General features: G+C 39.8%; 1 protein-coding gene across 7 annotated transcripts in view; it reads right to left on the bottom strand.

Moving 5' to 3' along the window:
• Positions 1-13241, bottom strand: part of ZNF518A (zinc finger protein 518A) — a 60153-nt gene that overhangs the window by 8138 nt on the left and 38774 nt on the right. For 6 of the 7 annotated variants that reach the window (XM_090145267.1, XM_090145266.1, XM_090145265.1 and 3 more), the window contains one exon: positions 768-1184. The gene's annotated coding sequence lies outside the window, so the exon portion shown is untranslated. The other variant, XM_090145269.1, reaches the window with a different exon arrangement.

Genomic DNA, 13241 nt, shown 5'->3' with positions numbered 1-13241 from the left:
AAACTGCCCCAATACATCAGTATTTCATTAGTCTGTTCTAAAAGGATAAGGAGGCAAGGCTTTAGCTGTACACTTCAACCTAGCAAGAAATGAGAGTGAGGGCTCGCCCAAGTTGGGGATTTTTTACATCTAGTTTTACTACCTGGAAATAAAACCCCAGAAGTTCCAAACACAGCTCCCTGCAGCCAGCACTGCTCGGAGCTCCGTAGGCGCGCAGTGTCACGGCGAGGCACAACCCTGCCCAGCGCTGAGCGCAGACACCGCTCCTCACGCCCGCCCGGTCCCACCGGTGCCCGCCGCGCATCCACCTGCGGGGTGCGGGACCGCACCCGGACACCCGGACACCGCCCGCTACGGCTCTGCCCCGACGCCCCCGAGCCGCTCCCAAAGCGCCAGCACCGCGCACCCACCTGCGGCCGCCGCCGGCTCCACCCGACCGCGCTCCCTCACGGGGAGCACCGGGCAACCCCGGGGCAGCCCCGCCCCCGCCCGCCGCGGGGCGCGCACACGACCCCGGGGGCGCGGCGCCACCGCTCGGCCGAGGGACACGGCGCCGGCGCTGCCATGCGTTATTCCGGTGCGTGAGCTACACGCAGCCCCGCCGCCGGCCAGAGCGCTGCACCACCGACTTTCCACGGCAGCGGGGGGCGCGGGACTATTTAACAAGTCAACCCAGCGCGGCTTCCTGCTCTACGAGAGCTCCCGTCGCCCGCTCCTCTCCGCCTTTCGGCCGGCCCTCCTCCGTCCCGCGCCCCCCGCGGAGTTACCTCGCCCGTCTCCATGGCCCGGCGGGTCGCCGTTGGCGGCCATAACAGTTTCCATCCGGGGACTGCGGAGCTGCGAGCCCGGCGCTGGGGGCGGCCGCCGCGGAGGGATACGCGTTCACCTGGTGCGGGAGGACGGCGGCCGACGAGGCCCACGGGAGGGAGCGCTGGGGGAGGAGGCGCCGCCCGTGGGCGGGAGCCGTGCCGGCCTCTCCTCCTCTCGGGCTGAGGAAGCTGGGGCTTCCTGTATCCCGGCGTCGGGTCGCGTCGGCCTGGTGCCGGCGCGAGGCCTGCGGGCCAGGTGGCACCGAGCAGCCCGGCGCCGCGGGCATCTCCTGAGACGGATGCGCGGGCTGCGAGTCCCCCCAGCGCCCACAGCCGCACCAGCAGGTCGCTGCCTAGCATCCAGCTGATCCGTACCTGGAAATAGACAGCAATGAGAGTGTTCTGAGCGTTATACGTGGTTTGCATTCATTGATCTGTTGTCACATGCTCAAAATCATGCAAAAAACCAGAGCTGAGAGTCACTGCAAAAGGAATGCTTACTTTATTAGACCCCATGGCACTGATGTTCAGAAGAGCTGTTGTTCATAGCAGAGCACTCTGACCACTTGGGCTAAGGCTTAAAGCCTGTAGAAGGGTAATAACCACCACCAAAGTGCTAGGATACATATGAAATAGGGAATTCAGACATACCATGGCCAAAAAGTGGCCAGCAGCTCCGGCAGATAGGAACTGTAAAGGCAAATTGGGAGTTAAAAGTATTTGTGTACGTGCATATAATAAGGATCCACTTAAAAATGAACACATTTTTACTTCTTCATTCAATGTGACATCACTTCTTTCCCTTGTGTCCTTTGACTAAAATAAAATGAATACAATCCATTTTGGGGTGGGGTTTTTTTGGCCCTAAAGAATATCTTCAGGAACAGAATTATATCACTGATGATTACACCCAAATGAAACAGTCTGTGCCAAAAAGCACAAAATGTACTCATGATTTTTATGCAAATCTTCAAATTGTTCTTCTGGATTTTAATTAATTACATTTATTTTTTTTTTTCTAAATAAAAGTGATTAGTCAAATTACAAATGTGTGCTCATGTTTTGGAGGAACTGAAAACTATCAGCAGCTGAAGAAAAGAATGGAACAAAAAAAGAGAGAAACAGACTAGTTCTGTCTACAGCCTTAAAGTTGCAAAAGATAACAAGGAAGAATCAGCATGACAATTGACAAATAGCTACAGTTGAATTTGTGTTAAAATGTTAATTTCCCTTTTCTGAGAGTGAAAATATGCATTGCATTGTCAGTTACACGTCGCAACAAAATGTATGAATACATAAATAAATATTTAATCTGTGGTGTACCACTTTGTAATATAAATTCAGACCACATATGGATGTCAACCACAGGAGAGAAAAAAAGACACCACCCATGAGATGACACAAAGAAGTGAAAGGAAGCCTACTGTCTAATTTATCATTTATGTTAGGGGTAAAGGAGGAGTCAGAAGTCAAAACACGTTGTTATAACAATAAATTTATATAGTAACATCTGGAATAGTGAAAGGTGACAATCTGATGAAAAACAACAAAAAATGGCCAAACGCACCAAAAAGATTGACAGTATGTAGTAGTTTCTCCCAAAATTAACAAAAGAGTTTGTTAGTCATATGAGATAGTATCTAAAAAACTCCTCCAAAATTCCTAATTATTAGTCTACAAACTTCCCATTTTGTGGAAGTGTTAAGAACACCTTACAAACCACTACACAAGTGACTGTTTAAAAGAAGGTATTCATGCTGTGCCTTCATTCTAAATCCATATGCTCACTACTGAGGACATGACCAATGAATGGAATTGCCGTCCTCAGAACAAAGCTAAACCAAAAGCCACCAACAAATCCAAGTTCAACTGCAGTCTTCTCAAGTGTTTCAGAAGCCACATGCCCAGAGCTGGGATAGCACACACATTTTCCAAATATCTTAATGCTGGCAATCAAACCTCATGTAGCATCAGGCATGAATTGTGATAGAATACATGAATGCAAAGTTAGGTATTTTTAGGACTTTAGTATCATTTTAAGAATTATTTTTTTCCCAAGTAGCATCGTGCACTGCCCTATTTCAAAGATCAAATGCTGCATGAGAACTAGAATGTTTTTGTATTCTTTTTCTTGAAGACAAAGATCACACATAATGCATCAAGATCTGGATGCATATGTATGCACCACTGGCAAATTTAGAAGTTCTTAAAAAACAAGTGCTGAATCCACAGAAGCCTGTTTCACTCTTTCACTCTTTTTCAGAAGATAAATTTAATTTTGTCCACTTTTCTATATATGAGATCCTGCGAAAAAGGTGTTCAGCTTCAGGAAAGTCTATGTTCTCTGAAACATTAAATTTCCCAAAGCTGGGATTTTTTTTTTTTTTTTTTTGCTCTGGCATTTGCAGTCAGTTTTTTTCTTCTGAGTACTGGCTGTTGTTCCCAGAAACATGTAGTATTTTGGAACTGTGCAGTATTTTGGAAACTTCAGCTGTATCTGTACATTACAATTACTCTGCATCTGAAAGAGCAAACAATTACCAACTTCCCTTTACATATGCCATTAGCATTTGTTTAATCATTAGAGCAACTAAGCATAAATAGAAAATCTCTGTAGCCAAGGTTTCAAAAGTAACAGAAAATCATAGCAAAAACGATCTCCCATGCTAAGGCATTGAAGTCTTCAAAACCTGTTTAGAGCCACACCATCTCCCACAGTCAACCCAATCCTTACTAGGACAAAACAGAATAAATGCATTTTCTTTGACTCCTCAATGTTGCCTATCTGTAAGATCATACTTTTTATTTACAGGTCATTACAAGAATTTGAAACAACTACCTAGCAGTAAGATTACTTGTCTCACAACAGATGTTTTCTAATTCCTACAAACCAAATATTCTTAAAGGAAATACCAGAGGCATCTCAACTCTTTTTTTTTTTTTGCTTTGAATTCAGAGACCAACTCAAGGCAGTTTGCTAACCAACACAGTCTGTCAATTCCCATCTATAAATTTCCTTCATCTATGTTTAGTCCATGGTTTCTTTGTCTATAGATTTCCATCCTCTACTACCTGTGATACTGCCCAACCAATTGCATTGCAAAGATAGACATCTTTTTTGCTATATTTTTCATGAATATATTCAGAATTTGGTTCTTTTCAAAAAACAATTTCTCTCTTAAGCTGTTCTGCTGATACAAAGTAGTAGCTACTATTGACAAATGGTACATAAGAATATAGTTTATCTCATTACAGATAAGTTAGGAAAAATATCAATGCATTAAATTTTATAAAGTTTATCTTTTCAAATATATTGAATGCTGAAATGAGGTTAAATGAAAGATGAGGTTAAATTTTACTCACAGAGTCACAAAGCAACCCAGAACATTTTTTGCTGTAAACAAGGAACATTTTAGCCCACATCATAAGAAAAACATAAAAAACAGGAAGTCTCCCAGAACTCTATAGAGCCAACACATGAAAAAGGGGATTAAATGAGCACTCAGAAAATCAAACTGTGAAAGAAAAACAAAATGAATCATTTGCATTCTGCAAATACAGACTTGTAGAGTTTTCTGTATCAGAGTCCTTTACAGAAAAAAAAAAGACTGTTTTACATTGTCTCCAAGTGTCAGTAGAAAAGATTAAAAAACAACAAAATGAATGGTAACTAAGTCAATAAGGACTAAGCATTCTAATTGAATAAAGAATGAAATCATTATATGAGATTAAAAGAGTTACACTGAGGTGTAACTGTTCACTTAAAACAGGATATTTTTAACACAATTTATGAGGGCTATAAACTATTTAATCTGATTTTCATAAAATGGAAATAAATAAAAACTCCTAAAATAAGGCACAGAAAACAACAATACATGGATTTATAATATAATATTTTGGAATTGAAAGTCAATTTTCTTGAAAGTTACCAGGAAGTCCCACAAAATTCTGTTAAGGCCTGCATGTTCCATATGTGAAGCAGAAGAGTGAAACAGAATTATGATGAAGTTTTATGATGACAACGTTATTCAATTCACAATCTTCTGCAAAGTGCTACAAACAGTGTTTATGATGCTGAAGAAATAAACTTGAAAGTGAAATTCAGTGCAATGTTAGTATTTGTATAACAAAAAGCAATAGTAACTTTGTGTAGAAAATGATGGATTCCAGAATGGCTAATACAACCCAGAAGAACCATCTTTGAAATGTGATAGACTTTGATAATAGTATGTGTATAGCCAGTAATAATCATAAAAGAAAATAGAATATTAAGAGCTGTTAGAAAGAGTAGAGAACAAAACGGTAAACATCACAGTGCTACTACATATAGCCTTGCTATGGGGCCAGTACGATAGAAGTGTTATGAAAAAGATGAGCAAAGGCTGATGTATCACAATTTCTTATTAAAAAGAGAGAGAGAGAGAGAGAGAGAGAGAGAGAGAGAGAGAAAGTTAAAAGGCATGAAATTAAGTTATAAAAACCCCAATTCAAAACAAACAAGCAAACAATGTGCAACTGAGGGCTGTCAGGAAATATACTCTCACCAGCAGCTACGGATATCAAAAATTTGCGTGCATTTAAAAAGCTATGAGACAAACTCACAGAAGAAAAAAAATGAAACTATTAAAAAAGAAAGATACAGCCTCGGAATCAAGATAACCGTGAGCCTCACTTGCTATGCACAAAGAGAGCAAGCTGGTAAAATAGCACAAAGCATGTGCTCTGCTCTTCTACAGCTCTGCTGAAACATGCTTTGGGCCAGATGATGCTCTGCTACATAGACTCAGAACACCTTTTAAATTTTTTTAATATACTCACCAAACAGGCATATTCAGTTAAGAGGCTCTGTTATAACAGAGTATCCCAGATACATTTATTCTTACCACAGATTTTCTGATCACTTGCATACAAAGAGTCTTTAGTATGACTAAGCCAAAGCTCTTAAGGATTTGGATCTTCTTTTGAAACCTGTGGAGGAAACCTCTTTCTGCCTTCACGTTATGTAAAATAAAAGATTTTTTTATTATTACCATTTGGGGATGGGGGAATCTTACCAGATGACAGATGGAAGAGGCATTCCTAGAAAGATGAAAAAAAAAACCCAAAGTTTATCATTTTGTTTACAGCTCTATCACAAGTACCTCAATCAAAACTAATGTGCTCAAAGATAAGAGTGATTGTGGTAAGTAGTAGCCTTGGTACCAGAACTTCCACATATCTAGGAACCAGCACTCAGAGGAAGAGGAAATAGGATGAGGTACTAAAAGCAAGATATTGGATCAGGACTTTAGGCAGGGACAGGAACAAACACTCAAGACCAAAAATCTAGAAAGAGCATCATTACAACTAAAAAGCATTCAGCCACCCACACATCCTGTCCCATCTCCTATACTTTGAGATAGGTTACACTGATCAGCTAGCTCAGATGTCAGGCCATAACCTTCTGGAAAAAAAAAAAAAAACAAATTATGGACAAACAACTAAGAAAGAGATGTCAAACTGACTGTGGGAGACACTGACTTTGTGGCTTTCAGTGACAGACTGCTGAGCCAGCAAGATTAGTTTTGTAACACAAGAGCATCTTCTGTATCAGTAGATACTAATGGAGGACCCCAAGGCAATTTTTGTCAGTAATGAAGCCACATGTAAGCAGCAAACTGCAATCTCAAATGCCTGGGTGAGACATGAGAAGGCCTGGCAAACACAGAAATGTTTAATGCACAGAGAAGCTGAGGGAACAAGGCAATCTCCATGCCTTTCTCAAGATGGGGAAGATTTTACTCTTGGTGGGCAAACCAACTAGAAACCACAGACCATTGCATATACTGTCCTTCTGATGCAACATTGCAAAATACTTCCTGACTACTGATCTTGTTTTCTTTAGCAAGATCAGTGTTAATTTTCACTTCAAAAGGTACAGATACACAAACCAAAACATCCAAAATCACCAAGTTATTCTAAGCCATAACATAACTACTTTGACATTTACTAGGAAATTCCTGAATGTCTTTTCCAAGGTCTTTCCTATTTTATCTAGTCTTAATCTGTTTTATTGGCTCCCAATGAGGCTTAAAAATGGAACTTAAGGCATTATTATAAGACTGATATATAGTAATCTGTTGGTTTAATGGTCAGCTAGTCTTTGAGTCATCTTGTTTTTTGTGTCATTAGCTGATGAATTCTCCATGCAGTTCAGGTCTGGCAAAGGTGGCAGCACAACAGAAGTTTCTCTACATAGTCCCACAACAACGTCACCGCATCTAGTCACACTGCAAATGATTCTAATTTCCACATTCATTCATCCACCTTTGGCACTTTCACTGAGATCATTAGTATCAAGTGGTGAGTTTTGAAATGTGGAGGTAAAGATCAAACTCTTTTTATGCAGCATTCCTGGTCATTTGGTACCAGACTAATTTTGAAGTAGAAACATACAATGGAAAACCTTTCAATCCCTTGATAAAATGAATTGTCTCTTTCTGGGTATTTCAGAAGATGTATTGAAAACAGCAGGTATCAGGTTGCTTTTTAATTGCACACTGTGGCTTTGGATTTCACTGCCTAATGACTGGAGATAAGTTACCTTACGTTGATGCAGTTCATAATAGGGTCAATAAAGAGTTTTTTCCCCCCAATCCTTAATCCATGTGATATGTGTTAGCTGTTATTTTAGTTCTGTATCCCACAAGGCTTTCCAAGCAGATTCTCCAGACAAGCATATTGTACCCATCCCTGTTTACAGAAACAGAGCAAACTGTGTGTGTGACCATGCTTGTTGTTCTGTTACGAAGTGTCTTTGTACAAGAGAAAATAAGCCTTTAATTAAAACCAGCTGGCTCTGATGTTCCATAATACTGATTACAATTTTCAGATACAGATCATCCTAACTAAAACTATATTGCTAGTTTACCACTTAAAGACAGAGTACCTCATCCCTCACAACAGATCACGAAAACAAGTTAGTTGTAACAATTTTAAAACCTTAAGTGCTCGGTGTTTATATCAAAGAGGATATCAAAGAGGAGTTTTGTGAAAGGAAACCAAGAAATGGCTACTTTGTTACCATTTCCTTTCTGCATATCCACTCAACCAATTGATCTCATGATCTTTGGTAGCTTATGTATTGGCAGGTGATAAGGGCGGGTAGACAGATGTGCATGTGTTTGAAAAATAAGAGATTAAGGAGGGAAGTATAATACTGTCATTAAAATGATAGTTCTCATAAGCAAAGTCTAGTCTTAATAATTTCCCATCTCAGTTTTGAGTTAGCTTTACCAATGCTATTTCATTATCTGTCTTTTCATGAAATCTATTCCCTCAGTTGAGTTTGACCATTGAATTTTGTTTGTAGATCTACAAACATGAACTTGCTAGGTGTTTGTAGAAAGAGACTGCAGAGATTAATAAGGCAAAAGATTAGGAGTAAGGACAGTCTGAGTCCTAATCCCAGTTGAGCCATTTATGGCATAACCTTGGGGAAGTTACTTGACCTTCACGTTTCTCATAAAACTCTGCTGGAAACTGGATACCTCCTGGACCTCAGAGAATAGCAGGCACATCTGTTGAGGTCCTCTCAATTAGCAACCTCAGAATAATGGCAAGTGGGCTTGCATTATGACTGTGGGGTGCTACGCACATAAATACAGTTGAGGATTAATGACCTTTCTTTCCTTTCCCGGTAGGGCAAAACTGAATTTAGACAGTGGACTACACACCACACTTCATGTCCAATTGCTGGATATGTCATGAAAAGTATAACGGCACACAGGAGGCAATTAGGCTTAAAAGGATTCCAGCTGTTCCCTTCCACCCAGCATTCTCTTGCACTTCCAGCAAGGACATTTATCAGATTATCTGATTAGAAAGATTAGACTTATGTAGCTAAACTCTGAACTGCCTACATGATGAACTAGTTGCAGTTCATTATTATGGGATCAGTTTCATGCAACTGGAAGAGGCATTCTCTCTGAGAACATGATGAATTTCAACTTTTCAGTATTGTGGAAGTCTCAGCAAAAAGTATCCAAGCAAAGTTTAGGACAAAGGGCATAGCAGGAAATATGCAAAAGAAGGAGGGACCATCTTGGCAAGGAGATTTTGTTAGGGAGCTACTGACAGGTTAGACTAGGATTGGAAACTGTTAAAGCAAATTCAAGAGGCGAACAACAAGCCATGGGCAGGAGTAGCAGGACATTATGACTAGACAAAGATAGTGAGACAAGCAGTCATAGCTAAGGAAAATGAGAGGGAGGAAAATCTTACTGACAAGAACCAGAAGGGGCAGAGAAAAAAAACCTGGAATTGGTACTGTGAAGAAGCTGAGGCAGAAAATTAGAAGCGGTGAGAGTCTGAGACACAGGCAAGTGTTTGTAAGCAAGAACGAAACCACAAGCCAGTGACAGAAATGAGTCAATATGTTGCTGATAGAATGACTCTCATTTGGGGCACTTTTATTGAAGTTGGGAAATCATGTTTTAAAATGAGTCCTTAAGACTCAAAGAATAACATCACTAAAGTGCCTCTAAAACCCCTAGTTTCACTTCTCTGTACAGATGTCCTGTGATGCCACCCTTTTTCCAATTTCAGAGAAGAGCTCACCGTGGATTTGAAATAGGCTGTGTAGTGAAGAAGGACACTGCTTATGAGCCAGGAAATGTGAAGCAGAGAGGACAGGGGATTACAACAATAGGGACAGTTAATGCAGCTGCATATTATGCTGGAGAACACAGCTGTACTCCTGCCTTTTCTAGAAGTCCCCTGGTATGCTAACCAGTCCACCGAAACACCCTCTCGTATCTGTTCAAAATTTCAGTCCTTGCTTTCTGAATAAGACAGAGTCAGTCTCAATGCTGACAAGTACACAGCAGTTTAATCTGTTATCCGTACCAATGGGAAACATTGTTAATATGTACAACTGAGCTATTACACAATTCTGGGAAGAACTACTTTCCAATTTTCTCAAACTGGACACTCAACAACAGTTCCAGATGTATCTCCTTTTTGCCCTTCTGTAAGTGAAAGACAATACAACCTAAGTGACTTTGATAAGACAAGTATTAATGAAGAGATAGATGTCATAAACATCAGAGATGCATAAGGACATTCACACTTGTATCTTCCTAAACGATTTAACTAAAGTGCAGTGAACAAGGTACAGGTAAAAGCTTCATACAGAGCAGTGAGAAAGAAACAACACAAGGAATAGCTGTAAATACTGTTCTTCCCATGTGCTGAATGAGGCAAGAATCCTTTAAGAAAGCAAGCCAGTCTGTTAGCGAGTTTTGGTCAATCCTGTTCCAGGCTGCATTAATCAGTTTTGAATGTCAGAAAGTTATAATTTTATCTCATGTCATCCAGCTCTTGGATAAAAGGACAAAATGAGCAAACATTTTCTGTTTTTGTGTGCTATTTATGTCACTATCATATTCTTAACCCCTCTTTATCTATGCAGAAAAATCATGGTCCAATTAATTTTTCTTCATATACATAATTGTTTTGCATATACATTCTTTCATTTTCTTATTTAGTATTTTTCCAATAATTCCTAAAATTCTGTCTCTCTTTCAGTGGCTATTCAGCATTAATTTTATACTTTTATGGGCTTGCCTACCGAGTATTCTGAACCATACCAGTATTCATCATCATGTATTTAAAGTTGAGATAGATTTTACCATGTGCAAATATTTACCTTTACAAATATTTACATGAATTTCATTGACCATTTAATCATATGATATTAGCATGAAACCTTTCTGCAACTCTTAACAACAAGCCAGAGGTTCTTTTGACTTTTTTTTTTTTTTACTCAGTACCACCAGCAAATTTTCACCCTCTTCTGAAACCATTTGTCAATAATGCTCAGTAGCACAACCCCCTTGGGAGGGTTTCAACTTCCCTTTGCCAACAAAACTGACCATTAATTCTTACCACTGCATCTTCGCAGCTTCCCAATACCATTATTTACCACTCCCTTTACCATCTTCAAAGCAGGGAGAACAGTTTTTCTGTCACTCTGAGCAGCATGAACTGCATTTCTCAATCTAACAACTAAATCCTCTATGAATCAGTCTTGCTTCGTTCTGAGTTTGATGGGCAGGAAAAGCAGAAAAAGAAGATGCTAAGAAAGCACATTGCATCATCAATAGATGTATCAGGGGCTTGAGACATGTAACACTCAGATAAGCTCTAAATACACGACATATTTGCTTTAGCAGAAGCCAAGGAATAGTTGAGGTAAGTATGCCAATTCTTGTAATATTTCTGCCAAGGAAGAAGTAGTAATCTGAGAATGGTGACATGATATATGAGCAGCCAGATCAAAGTTGCTTCATTTTAGAAGGAAGCAGCAAAGATACTTGTTAAAAGTTAAAAGAGTGGATACGATTCAGCCTGTCAGTATAAGGTTCATTCCATCCCTTGCTTGAGAATTTAAGGTCAGCCTTTTTATAGGAAGAAGAAAATTATGGGCAATAATGTAAAGTGGAGGGACTTGTTCTCAGCAGTAATAGGTTTACTTACGTTGGATGTGGGAACCAAGTTATCAGGTACTTTTGTATTTGCACTCTGAATTAAAAAACAAACAAAACCACATGCATACAAGATACAAAGCCAGAAATATTTCAATGTACAGAAAGAATAAGTTAAACACACAAAAAGAGATATAGAAAAAATATGGTATATATTAAGAAACTCCTAATCTCTCTAAAGAAGTGTACGTATTCAGAGAAGAAGTGCTAAGGATGGAAGATCAGTATAGAATAGGTAGTTCTTGTGAGCTGTGATTTTGGCATTCTGGAGTTCAGAAATCCTAGCAGAAAAAACAACATCTACGCATTGTTCTTAAAAATCAAAAAATAGAAACGGAACAAAAACAATAATAAAGCAATCAAAAGTGCCTGCACGTTTTTCCCCCACAGTAGCAATGAGAAATCACATCTTTGTGAACATTTTGCTGATTGAGAACACAATTATGCAAAAGCTTCTAAGAGCATTTTTGATTCACACAAGTAAAAGCTTGCATGAGTTGCACATTCAGTAACGTAGGTAACAAATTCAGTGCATAATAAGGAAGACTGCAGCCCTGTTGAGCAGTAGAACAGGTTATTTTGGCATCCCTAGCATCGATTCTATTTTGATATGTTGCCAACAATGCAGTTGCAAGCAACTTTCCAAAGCTGCAGGTTGTGATACCCATGTTGCACTCAGCTGGGCAGAATGTCCCTTTGTTTAAAATATTTGAAACAATGGAAAACCAATGATTCCAGAACAGGTCACAGGAAAAACTGGGTCAGCCACACTGCATGAAGGGGTTTGCAAGAGTTTAATGAAAGCGGTGGAAGTTAAAGACTTTGACAGCATGACATAGTTGAATGAGAGAAACACCAAGAGCTTATCAAATTCTTGCAAAACCCTATGGACAGCACGGCTGCAGAACACCTAAGCCATTACATAGGGCTGTTTGCTTTTTTTTGTTGCTGTTTTTTTTGTTTGTTTTGTGTTTGGTTTTGGACAAAGCCTTAGCTCAAAACAGGCATATAACTGTTGCCATGAAACTGCTTCCTGCTGCTTGGTTACTGTATATCTATTGGTTGCAAAAACAGGATGGCACAAAAAACCAAGCACCTTTATCACCGCTGTCTTCTAAGAGCAACATACTGCAATACACTGACTATAAGATAACTGCCAAAACATAAGATGGTAGTATGGGGAAGGGATGAAGTAGTTTTCCAGAAATAAAACTGTGAGCTCTGCCTTGGGCATTATGATCAGAAGAAATGAAACTGAGCTGAATGCTTCACAGAAAGGATTAATCAATAAAGTTCTCCTGGAAAACAAGCCTCGTTCTATGATGGCATCTCTTCCTTGTTAGAAAGGAACTGCATCTACCCAGGCATTCAGAAAAACCAAGTTGCATCAGTCATTGTTTGAAGCGGCATAGCAGAAGCAGCAGGGTGAACAGTAATCAGCCTGTGCTGAGTGAAAGAATTTCTGTAAAATAAGGAAAGTTAAATAAATAAGTAAGGAGTTTATGCCAGCTTGAAGATCACTAGCCATTCTCAGCTACAGAGGTAGTTACACTAATCAGGAGTGCAGCATTTCTCTGCCCCATGGGTAATGATTAGATAAGCAGTGGATCAAGAACAGACCATGCCAAAATGCAGGAATCCATTTATTTAAGTGAAAGTCTTCTACCTAAGGTTGCATTGCAAGATTTAATGTGGGCAATTCAATACTAAAATACAAATGAATAGCTCTGGAGATGGAAAAAAATAATAATAATCAGGAGAGATTCATTAGTGAAGCCATTTGATCTTTGTTTCTGCCACAAAATTGTTGTCAGAAGAGAGGACTGTTCCCCACCAGTCTGAGCAAGCCAAGGTGGCAGTGGGAGAAGGAGGCTCTCTCCAAGCTGTCCGGGGTCAAAGAAGATTT

This window comes from Phasianus colchicus, chromosome 8 (genome assembly GCF_987193195.1).
Source record: "Phasianus colchicus chromosome 8, bPhaCol1.hap1.1, whole genome shotgun sequence".
Lineage (NCBI taxonomy): Eukaryota > Metazoa > Chordata > Aves > Galliformes > Phasianidae > Phasianus > Phasianus colchicus.
This window is presented reverse-complemented; position numbering and strand designations above follow the sequence as displayed.